At 37.7% G+C, this 12,715-nt stretch overlaps 1 protein-coding gene across 2 annotated transcripts in view; it reads right to left on the reverse strand.

The window, feature by feature from the left end:
• CPPED1 (calcineurin like phosphoesterase domain containing 1) overlaps window positions 1-12,715 on the reverse strand; it is a 49,212-nt gene that overhangs the window by 18,699 nt on the left and 17,798 nt on the right. The gene's annotated exons all lie outside the window — the stretch shown is intronic.

Here is a 12,715-nt window from a genome sequence, read left to right on the forward strand (position 1 = left end):
GTGTCTTGTGGTGACTTGTTTATATGATAAGTCTGTTTTAATAAGGAGCATGGCATTAATTTCAAAGAAAGGCAATTGTGTACTTTGCTAGTTTTTCCTGCATCTCTGTTTCTATATTAATATGCATTCCCAGACAGTTACTTTTTTGGTTGTCAGAAATTTGTCCTTGTCTAGGGAGATTTATCTAACTGCTAGATTAATTTACAATCACTTGAAAAAATTTAGAAAGGATTTTTTTAAAAAAAGTTATTTTATTCTAATGATGACAGAGGTTTTAAGTTCACTGAAGAGTAATCTTTAATCAGAGGCCACTGATATGTTTATTATTCATGAATTAAATTGAACATTTATAAATTGTATTTTGTCCTGCAATGCATATCTAACACAGGCCCATTTCACAAATAACTGCGTTTTTTTAACCAAGAAGTTGTAACAGGATTTTTACAACAACTCTGAAATCAGATTTATAACATACATTTGCATACATGTCTAGGCAAATCAATCATCATGTATTTTTAAATTCTGTTCTATTTTTGTAACTACACATCTATATTATACATAGAAATATACTAGATGGGCTCCTGTAATGTAACTATGAGAGAATTTTTTCCTCCATGTTTCTTCAAAATACTTATGATCAATATGTTGACAAACACTGACCCTTAGTAACTATTATTAGTGAAGATTTCAATTTATTTTCCATACCCTATAGATACAGGCTTAAGTACCACCTTACTGCTGTTACTAGAATTCCACAACTTTAGAAAAATACTGGGAAAAAACATATTATGTCTAAATTATGTCTAAATGTAAAGACATATGTGAGGTTTGATATGTGGTGTCTAAATTCAAAATCTACAACTCTCTTGTGTACAGGGTAGAAAATGATTGTAGCAAAGTCTTCGAGTAACTTGAGAAATACTGGGCATACGACAGCCAGCGTAGTCTAGAAAGTAGTGGTCAGCAGATCAGTTTGTGCAGTATATTAATGTACCAGGACCACGGTCAGTTTAGGCTGTCCTTCCAGTTATGGAAAATATCCTCATTAATTCTAAAAAAAACCACCCAGGGCAAATGACATCTCATGTTATTTGGAGGAGCTGGATTTTAAAAAATAACCCCCCAAATTTAAATAAATCTGGCACACTTTGTTGTTCATGGGCTAGGGAACCTGGCTGAGAAAGCTGCTTTTTCTGCCACTCCCCACCTTCCTATGCAAAGAGTTGGAAATTTCAAGCTGTAAATATTAAAATGTACAGGGGAGGGGAGTGGGGAAAAGACTCTGTTAAGATATATGTAAACACATTACACCATGTTAATCTCCATGCTATCACTTTGGGAAATTTAGCTAACAATTTCAGAGTATAAAGACATTTATGCATAAGTTACAGAAATAATTTGTAGAATTATGTATACCTCTTCCCTGTGGTGAAATTCAAGCTCTAGAGACTAACACTTAGATTAGATTTGTCGACAGCAGGGCACTGGTTCCCCAATTTAATGCAATATTATTTCTATAGCAACAGAGAGACATATTCAGTGTTTTATTGCAGAAAACAGATTGCTCAAAATGGAAAACAAGGTCTCTGCCCAAAGAGTCTAGGAAAACATACTAAGTAAAGATTATTTTAGGACAGTTGTATCTTGGCTTGACCTTTTCTTGGTAGAAGGTCAAAAAAACTTCAAAAAAAGAAAAACCCATGGAGATAAAGGTGGGAAATGGCAGAGTAATGTCTCTGTACTCTTTGGGTGTAGCGCTGGAGATGAAGGGCTAGGACGCACACAGTAACAGTGAGTTGTGGTACAGTAGCATGCACTATTTGTGCTAAAGGGAGTCACACCACTATTCGGTGCCCCCCTGAAGGCACCTCCTTCTAAATTTACAACAGAGGTAATTAATAGATAAAGATAGAGAAGAGGAGATAAAGTACTAAAGAAGGAAGCCACTAGAAAACTACAGTGGTCACTGCCATAGCATAAAAAATAACCCCTTTAATCTCTACCAGGCAGAGAGCTAACTACAATATTTAATTATTCCAATTATTTTTATTTGATGGCATGTATTTCTTTAGCTTAGATAGAGGTTTGTTGTAGGTGAGTAGGAAAAGAATGTAATGCCAAGAGGCAATGTAAAAAAATAATTTGGGAAGCATCGGGGTACATGTAACTGAAATTAATTTCTGTTCTGTTTATCCTGGCATCATGCGCAGTGACATTTTTAAATCCCAGGCTACGATATTCTGTCTGTATGTTAGGTTCTGTAAATACAGTCTTGCCCTGAGATACATTACTTCACAAATTAATAGCCCATAAAGGGCAGTTTGGCTTTTATGAAAAAAAAGGAAGTGAGAACTGTTGCTAGTGTAGGTCCCTACAATCTTCCGCAGCTTCCCAGTCTGCCATTTGTGAAAGCTGAGCGATCTGAACAGGAGCATAAAGGTGCAATGTCAACATCTCTATTGCAGTACATCTTTCTGTTGTATGTTATATCACTATTTGCCTAAACACTTGCAATATTCTTTCCTGCATTACTTAAGAGTCAAGACAACCTGCCTTCACTCACCAAAAGAGCAGATTTCACGAAATAAAGTACTTTTAAAGCATTTTTGCTGAAGTTGGCTTCAGTCAGCAGAAGTAAAAATCACAGATTATTCTGCCAAAAAAATAATCCTTTAGCTACTAATCCACAGTTACAGTTTAGTTTGATATTCCACAGAATAGAGCACCTCTTTACAAAGTTGGGTTTGGGTTTTTTAATACACCAGCTATAAAAACAACTGGAAGCGCTGTTTACCCCCAAACCACATCTCTGCAATGCATGTTGATTGCAATTTTTGCATCAGAGGCAACTCTTCACTTACAGTAACCTCCATCAACATTGTAACTTTTTCCCCAAAAGTATTCCAAATGAAAAATTAGCAATCAGTTAACAATAGCACCCATTTTTTCTAATGATATGGATTAGGAGAGGGAAGGGGGGAGGTTATAAAGGTATTATTAGGTGGTACCCCCAGGCGTTTCTGTGCCAGTGTTAGGAGAACAACTCCAAGTACTCCCCCCCAAGGCAGGAGAAGCTTGCCAGCCCCTGCGAGGGGACATGGGTGTGGTGGGAATGGCGGGGGTATTGGCCTGAATCTCAAAGTCATGTAATTTTCCAAGAGATGGAAGTCCTAGTGAGGTAATCCAGCTTCTTTTAACAATCAAAGCTATTGGTCATAAATTCACAGAGATCTTCTGAGAAGTCACTTTCAGGGATCAGGCTGGCACAAGATGACTCAGGCACAGGGCAGAACTCCAGCAGCTCGACCCATGATACTGATGTAGCTGCTGTTTCTAAGCCTCCTTTCGGGGGTGGGTTTTCTCAGGAGCCAGGACAGTACCTCTTGTTTACCTCCTGCAAATCTTGACACAGTACTGTGTCATGGTTTGCTACAGAAAAGGCTATAGACGTAAAAAAAAATGTGGAACTAACATCTGGCTTTAAAAGTTTGGCAAGGGGGACTCTATCTGGGCCATAGTACATATTTACATCCCCACTGATGCTTTGCACTAAGATACGGCAGTCTCTGTAACACCTTCGCTTGGTTTAGGCTGAGGAGCAGCACTGGCATTCCTAGGATGAAGCTACGCAAAATGTCTTCAGCCAATTTAACAACGTGTAAAAATGTAAAAAATAATTTCCTGAATTACTTGGTCTCAGTATTTCGATGTATCTTAAAAGTGTTCCAAACTTAGAGGAGTTTCAAACATGTAATTTTTAAAGGAAAGCGCAAATTTTCAATGTGAAAAAGACAGTTAAAAAGAAAATTCTTTAACTATGAGCTTCTATGAGAGAAACACTCTTGAAAAGACCTGATATGACAACTGCAATCTGCCTAACATTTAATCAAAGAGACTGATTATCAGAGAACAGGTAAGATCTAAATTGTAGATTACAATTCTATACAAAATATCAAATAGAAATAGTAACTAAATCCGATAAAAGCAAAACGCCAGCAATGAAAACGGAATTTATAAAAACATTGGGCCCATTCCTTCTGTAATTATTATGATATCAGAAGAATTACTCTGGCATCAAAAGACAAGTAATTCTTGTTGGAAGCAATCACATGATTGTTATAAACAAACAAAAGACAGATTTCTCTGTTTTCCTGGGCCTTACAGTGCATCACAGTTGCTTTAATCAAAGAGTCTAATTATTTTGGCCATTTTCATGTTCTTGAGATGTTGGTCCCTTTTTTTGTTTTGTTTTCATGACTGTCTGCAGTTGCTCTACTCCTTTTGCATGCCATTTAGAGGACCATCCCTATTAGTATTCCCTAACTTTCTAGAGAAGAGAAGAGGGGAGCCCAAGGCTATATTCACAGCATGCTCCTTTTGTAAGTACCTCCACTGAAACAAATTTAACTGCTACCTCTCTCCCTCTGTGGGAAAGCAGTCTCATCCTGTTCAGAATAGGATCGCCTCTCATCTCTGCTGTCATTTTGGATACCTGGCTGTTGGCTGCGGCTTAACAGGGCTACATCTCAGCTCCTACATCATCCCTCTCAGCATTCAGCTGACCCACTACCCAGCGACAGCCCCATTGCTGCGCCTGTCAGTTGGAAGACAGCACAGGCCCAAATCCAATGGTATCATCAAGATCAGACAGTATCTTACAGGCTCCTTCTGCAATTAGATCTTACCGCATCTAATTTTTATGCGCTGCCATAAATAAAAGTTTAACTGAGCTTTAATCTTGTCACATCTCAAATACTGATACACGTTTTTTTCTGATCTTTGCAAATGCAACCCAGCATCCCTTCAGAGCACTGATGCAGACAGAGCTTTCCCACCCCAAAGCTCTGACACCACTCGTTGCTGTGCTGCCTTCTTTCTTAACCTTCCCCATATCATCAATACGGGCAACTCCTCTTTACAGTCATGGCTGAACTCTTCCCCTCTTCTTATTTGTTTACAAGTTACCATCCCATAAAAGCAATGATTCTCTCATTGTTTATGAGCAGTTAGAAAAAGACACCTTGCTCTCAACTTCACATTCATTTTTCCCAGGATGCTACAAAAATGTGATAATAGACAGGGCACTGGAATAGAAAGGAAAGATCTATCAGGCCACCCAGTTCAGTCTTACTGGTTCTCTTGTTAGTCTGTACTCTTCATTGTTTCTTGTTTTAAAATTTCCCCTCTGGCATGTGCCACAATGAAGTCGTGCAATACGCTGCGTCATTCCAAATTATTACATGCAAGAATAAGCTGATCAATTTTAATAAACCCCATATGTCTGAAATAGTTTTTTCTGGCTTAGTCTGTGCCGTAATAACTAAAATGTCTCCTCTCACTTATTTAGACATATATATTTCTAATATGCAAATAGCCTGAAAAAAATTTACGATGCGCAAAAAAATATTATTACACAATTAAAAACAATGTAAATATGACTATATTCACTACTGGACAAACTGATTACTCAGTCTAACTTATAAGGAACTTCATCTCATTAGTTCCACTGAAAAGCAAGTACTGAAATACTCATTTGTCTACAGCTGTAAGAGAATGATTTTTTCAGTACATTAGAAACAAGTATTAATCTGTTCTGAGACACAAAAAGTGATCACAATAAAGAATTTCCTTGCATGAAAACACAAATTAAATTTATTTTATAACTTTGAGCATTGAAACAAGAAGAAAATTTAACTCCAGTTTTAGCTAATAATTAACAATTATAATAGTAAAGCAATGACAAAACCGCAAAAGTGAACGAGGAAGCCTATGAGGGGATCAACTGCTCCTAGAGTTTCAGAGCACGACATTAAATATAATGACTGCAAATGCTGACATTTCTCTTGAGTGCCACACAGGTGCCCACTTAACAACCTAATTCGTGGCATTTACTGTTCTACCTTCTGCTGTGAAAATAAGTATTATGCTTCACTCAAGCACAACTCTGCTCTTCTTATCCTTACTCATCTCCTAGCTACGCAGAGCTGTCACAACAAGCAGAGGCCTTCACTGCCTTTGGGTCTGTTCTTCTGATGAAATCATCACAAGCAGAAAAAAATACCACAGTGTTACAGGAGTTACAACAACAAAGTTAATAAAAACAGGTCAAAGGTATGAAAGTCTTGTTTCCAATAACTTTGTTTTTAAGAGACACAGCAAGATTTTATTCTTTCACACTTCCTTCAAATGATTACCTGTTAGTTTTACAGCTTTTTGAGGCCTTCATCATATTTATATGTTCATATTAAGTAGTTACAGCACAACTAATAACTCTTTGAAACACTAGTCCCTTAAGTCCGACGAAATTGGCCTGTTAAACTGAGAAACACTTTCAATAAGTGGGTACAACTACTTAAAAAGACATGTACTTTTCCTGATGTCTAAGGCATTGTCTATCCTTAGAAAGACATCTTTGCTATCAGAACAAGTGCAGAATGAAAAGGCAGTTAATATCAGTCAGAGTCAATGGTTCAGACAAATCACTTCCTCCTTAGAATATGCCTTCTTAACCCAAATAATCTTTTGCCAGTTTGCGTCTTTGTTCCACACTCATGTTGCCTACGGGGTGCTCAGAGAAGAGCTTACAATACAAACAGGAACTGGATGCTCTAGCCCAATTCCTACCCATTAAAACCATGTTACCCTCCACCGACTGTCTAACAGTTGCCAGTTTGGAAGACTTGGTTCAGCTTGATTAACTGAGTCAAAGTTACGTGGGCTAGATCTTCTGCCACTGACTTCCAAAGAAGAAAATCCTTTACAATTCAGAGGGATGGAAACGCCTGGACATATGCCTTTTAAAAAGCAAATACTTTTAAACTAGAAAGACAGTTCTAATCACCTCATCTGGCCATACCTGCATAATGCAAAGTACTGACTTTCTGCATGTTACTCTTTAGAAATAGAAAATCCAATTCCAAGAAAACAAAGGAGGCAACAAAGATTCTAACACAGAGATACACTTACTGTACAACGTGCCAAACACATAACTCACTGTGGATGTCCGCTCCATGTATACATTTTCAAATGTTCATAGATAGGAGCTGAACTGCTAAAGCTGAGAATATGATAAGCTAAACTAAAACTTTCTGGGCTGAGAAAGAAGCAAGAAAAGAAATAACTGGACTTTGAGAGATTTAAGTTTTTACTAAAACATGGAGAAAAATCTAACTATGCTTCCACATATATTTATTTTCATACATATATAAAATCTAGGATTTGTACTAGATTTTCAGTACTAGTATTTGTCCTGATACTAGTATCATAAAAGTATATGATTTGAAACAATTGTATAATTACATCTCGAAGATTTTCATATATATAGAGTTACTGTCAACAGGATTCCTTAGTTCAGGTGTAAACTGGATTAGAGCATATGGGCTAAAATACAAAGTATATACCTGCTGAAGATTAAATATTTGCTTCTGATGGCCTAATGGTTTCTTTGCAATACAAGACTGCAACGTACTGTGGAACATGGATGGAGCATCTCTCATGCCTCCCTACTCTTGGGCTGACTAGAAGCAAATTAAATTTCACCCTAAGCAGTTTGGAGGCTTTGAATGCTCCATTAGGTTTTACTAGAATCAGATAATTACTATAAAATGTTTATTTATGCAACCATAGTGACATTTCTTGAAACAGGTATTATTAGATGTTTGACAAATAACATGCTACTTATCCAAATTCTTAGACATTATTAACATTAACATAAGAGTTTGGAGAAGAAAATAGCCAAGAATGCTTTTAGTTTGGGCTCCATCCTACCGAGTGTATCAAAGTTTTTGACAGGTTGCACCAGCAAAAGAAACTGATGCGGTGAGTGTATTTAGATTAAGCTACCTTATTGTCAGGAAATTAGGTCAAACTTAAATACTGCTCATATTATTTCAGGTGATAGTACAAAAAAAGCCCCACTGAGCAGTCAGTGACATTTATTTAAAAAAATTACCTTGCATTCAACAAATAAAATTTTTACTTAGAGACTGAAACAGTAGTTCAACATTTCAAAGCCACTGTTTCTAACTCGCACTAAGAATTCAATCTATGCCTTTTCTACATCCTGCTCTATTATAAATCTCCACTGACAAAGGTTCAGGAATTGGGATGTAGCTGACAATTTTGCTGAAACTGCATGTGACAGTAGAATACAGTTGCCTCCTCCCCAGCTGTGCCAGGCTGACAGGAGTTAAACTACACAGACTTGCTTTTGTTAATAAACAAGCAGCCAGTTCAAATGGCAAAAAAAGAGCAAATACAGTAAAGGTGACATGCTTACAGTAATTTTTAAATCTGGAACCATATTTTAAGACACCATTTTTTAACCTGCTTATATGCTTGTTATACAGACAAATCAACCATCAGCATTCATGCTCTTGCCTTCTTTTAAAAATTCCCTTTCTCATCTAGAACTATTATGGTTTTAGTTTAAACTTTACAAAATATCTCCTTACATACATGCTTCCCTTAAGAACTAGCAGAGCAGCTTAATTTCATCTGGCAAGTTTTTTTAAAATTAATGTTCCTTTGTTTTAGCAAAATGGGTTATTTAACAGTAGTTTAAAAGCAATAATAAAAGCAGTTCACAGCCAGATTTACTGTGGTAAAATCACTTTTGGAGAAAGACATTAAGCATTATCAGGCATTTTTTTCCTTTGGAGAATGTCTTACTAATTCACTGTATATAACATTAAGAACTTGAACGGGACCTGACATTTCTCTGTAATTTATTCAGTTCACAAATGTATAAATGGCAGCTTGTGCATTTGCATGCAGATTTTAGCATTACATTCATATCACATCTTGTGTGCAAAACCCACCAGCAGCAAATCTCCAAATCTCCCAACAACTCAGTTATGAAGCTATGAACAAGCTAGTTCATATCTGATGTAATAAAGTACAAGTAGAGCAGACTGCCTCCTAGAAAGGACATCAGGCTGAATTGACTGCAAAACAATTGCAAGTTTACAAGTTTGTACATTAAACGTGTGAAATATTTCCTAAGAAAGAAGAACATACACATGCAAATGACTGTGGACTTTATCAAATATAGTAAGAGTTGTGAAACTCAGTATTATCTCAATGATCCATTTTAGTGGATCCAAAACCAAAAGACATGTAGAACTTCCTGGGAGGTACCAACTTCAGCTCTTACTGAAACCAAGTATTCACTGACCTTTCCTGGTCAAGGCCAAGACCGTTTTTTAAGTAAGAGAATTTAGAACATTCCCAATAGGTTTTAAACAGTAACCCTTTGTCTAGGAACATTTGCTATGGTACATGCTTTCCCCTTGATTTAGAAAGCTGAACAAGTTCAAAGAGTTTTCTTAGAGTTACACTGTAAAGCAGGTGTTTGTAATTATATGCTGCAGCCTATGCTTTTAAGATTTAGTATCTATAAATACTACACTTTTGGAGGGAGTCATATTAATGCACTGGGTATTTAACAGAAACAAGAGACAGAAATATTCTGGACCGTGGCAGTTGCACATCAAATTTGGGCACAGGAAAGAGGCTCAAGATAATCCAGTTAGTAATTCTCTCAGCAGAGGATGCCTTCAAATGTTACAGTAGATTATAAACAGAAATGAAGCCATACCGCTGTCTGGACACCAGAACCATCAGCTCTGATGTTCCTCAGCTATGAAGCTGTCTATTCTGAATGTAAATAACTTCACTCTCTACAGCGTACGTGTCAGAGCTTATAAGAGCTACTGATTGTATAAAAGCCAGCATGCCCAGCTTGTCTTGTATCCTGATCATCAAATTGTCAAGCAGAAGTCAAACGGAGAAGTGCTGATTTGAAAATCATGTCCCTTAATTGCTGCCTAAATATGAACTCAGAATCCCAAAATTTGGCACCTGCTTTTAAAAATCTTGGCGCACATCATCGCCTGTATTATTACATGAAAAAAACACTGTTTGCATGGAAGACAGGATAGGGTACATAATTTTGAGAAGACACATAGCCAGCAGTTTTGCTTTTCACATAAAGCACATAGTGTTGCCCAAAATTGTAATTAGTAGAATTGAGTTGATATGCTTTATTGAGGCTTTATGGAGGAGTTAGCGTTAGCAAAATGTGCAGAATCTGTGGAGAAAAAACCAAGCACCAGAGATGCATGCACACACAGAGAGTACTGTAATCAGTCATGGGGAGTTGGCTGGCAGGTGAGAAGGTCCCAGAAGAGTCAGGGCCCCTGGAAGCAGCAGGCAGAGAGCAGGACAGTCACACAACCCAGCTGGGCAGGCAGGGACCCAGGATGCTTGAAGCAGAGAGGCAGAGCAGGCAAAGGGAGGGAGAAATAGGGAGGGATGCTGAAGCAGGCAGTGCACTTGCCTCTCCAGCAATCTCACAGTGAATCTGTGACAGTGACAATTCCCTCTCAAATTTACGATCTTGTCTTTTTACAGAATACCAGACTTTCTAGGTAGACTGTACCTTTTCACTGCTACACACAATATGGTGTTAAGGGCACTGCTTTCCCCAGCTGCAGCAGGTGCCTTCCCATGCTACTAGGCCGCTTTTTTCCCCTGTTAGGCTTAAAGCAGTCTTTTTCCAGCTCTCAAGGCTGCACTGCCTCCATGACCAGTAACAGACCATCAACGTACTGCTTATAGTTTGGGGGCCTCTCTTTTCAGCATGTCTCTCCATTATCAAGGCCTTTCCTGTCACCCCATGTTTAAACTGACCACAGTAACAACAGCATCAAGCTCCAGTTCACACAGCAAGTTCCTGTAATGAGCCGACAACAAGCCCAATAGGCCAGAACTGTGGCACTTCAGTCAGCCCAAAGCACACTAGCGTGCAGCAGGTGGCCTGTAGGTAGCAATGGCAACACTCTTCTGACTGTGTGCCTGGGCAACAATGGCATTTACACCTATATGTGACCAATCTATAATTTCCCAGGATAATTAACATCCTCTTTATAGATTTGGAAGGTCTTGAGCAACAGGAAAGTATGAAATGGCATTCTCAAAGGATGAGGGGTTTGCCATGGGTTTAAACTGATACTGGCCAATTTAGACCTGTAACTGGCTGTAATTCACCTATGGAACACACTATAGAAACCTGTACATATAGGTACCATCTCTCTGCAGAAGATTGGTGCACATTACAATTTGCTTTCTCCATCAAGATCAGCAGACAGTTGTTCCCTCCTGTTGAGTCCCTGAAGTTATATTAAAAATGTAAGACTATGTATGTTGAAATGTATTTCTGCATGTATGTGAATGGAAGAACACATGTGAAAATATATATGCTGGCACATGAATACAAGGACAATGCTCATTCTACCACAGACAACTATTAAACGTATATGGCAAACCTGTCTCATGTTAAGGAGACATTTTTAATAATAGAATACACAAAGTCAATGAAACTTTGGCTTTAGTCTGGATACAAAATTCATATTGCAATCATATACTTTCTACAAAGCTACTGTCCCTCCTCACAGACCCCTTTACTATAGCAGTGCAACCACTTGAAATAATACTGAGTATCTTGGAAAGGCTGCAAGTATTCCCAATATTCTGGGACAGAAAAAAAAGCCACTGTAAGAACAGTGTATATCATTTAGATATAATGCATGAAATAAAGTTTGTTCTTTTCTGTGCAACAAACCCCTGGAACCAGGTGTACCAATTTCAGGGCCACTGCTGAGGTCCAAAATGGCACAAAACAGCTCTAACTCCAGCAAACAGGAAAATGGCTCCTTGCAGCTTCCCTCCCTCCCTCCCTCCTAGAGGAGGAAGAATGCAGCACAAGTAATTCAAGAGAGCTAAGAAAGGTAAGGTTTTTTTAAAAAAAAATCACTGAGTGTCTGAAATGAGTAAGACCACTTAAATAATTTTATCAGTTATTAAATGAACAAAAATCTATGCAAAAAAAGCCCCACAACACCAGACCTGGGGAATGAGTAAGAAAGCATGAATATGCATAACTGCTTATCTTGTGATCAAACTAGAAAGCAAGATGGACAATTGCTTCTGAAGCTAATAAGAGAAATTAAAGTATAGACAGATTAATTAGAAAGTAAGAAGTACCATCATAATTAATTCACTAAGCATGTCAGAAGAGCAGACAACAGAATTCTTGTATTGGAATTCAGTTTATTTCAAATACAATGGCTTAGTCTCCTGCCAACACGTACACACCTTTCTAGATTGGTTTGCTCTTTACAAATGGATATAATGAAAAAAAAAAAAAAGGTGGATCCTACAAAGAAAAGACCTTTGAACTAGCAGATGCAAGTGATGTGGGCATCTTCCTCCTCCTCACCTCTCACCAAAACAAAGGAATTCTGAAGTAGAGCACACCACTCACAGCTCTGACCTGTCAGGTGCTGTTTCCACTCGCCTTAGCAGAGCTAAAGGTTCCTTCACCAGAATTAAATGTTTCAGAAGTGTCTTATAAATAACAGTTTGAAAGCCATTACTTAAACAGTTTAATAATATAAAACAAAGGTAGAAGGAAAAAAAAGAATATCACTACTTGAATTTAATTGACTGAAAAGGCTGATGTCAGATTATATAACACTGAATGACCTGGGCAGTAAGTTAGAGATTATGCCTTCACCTAACTAAAGGAATTAGTACAAGTATTCACAGTGTACTTCAAGTGCCATAATACTCAATTCTAGTGATTTTGATTTCTTCTAATTAACATATACACACAAATGAATCTAAAACTGCAGGCATAAACATTACTTGCTCA

Source organism: Strix aluco, chromosome 15 (genome assembly GCF_031877795.1).
Source record: "Strix aluco isolate bStrAlu1 chromosome 15, bStrAlu1.hap1, whole genome shotgun sequence".
NCBI classification, from domain to species: Eukaryota; Metazoa; Chordata; class Aves; order Strigiformes; family Strigidae; genus Strix; species Strix aluco.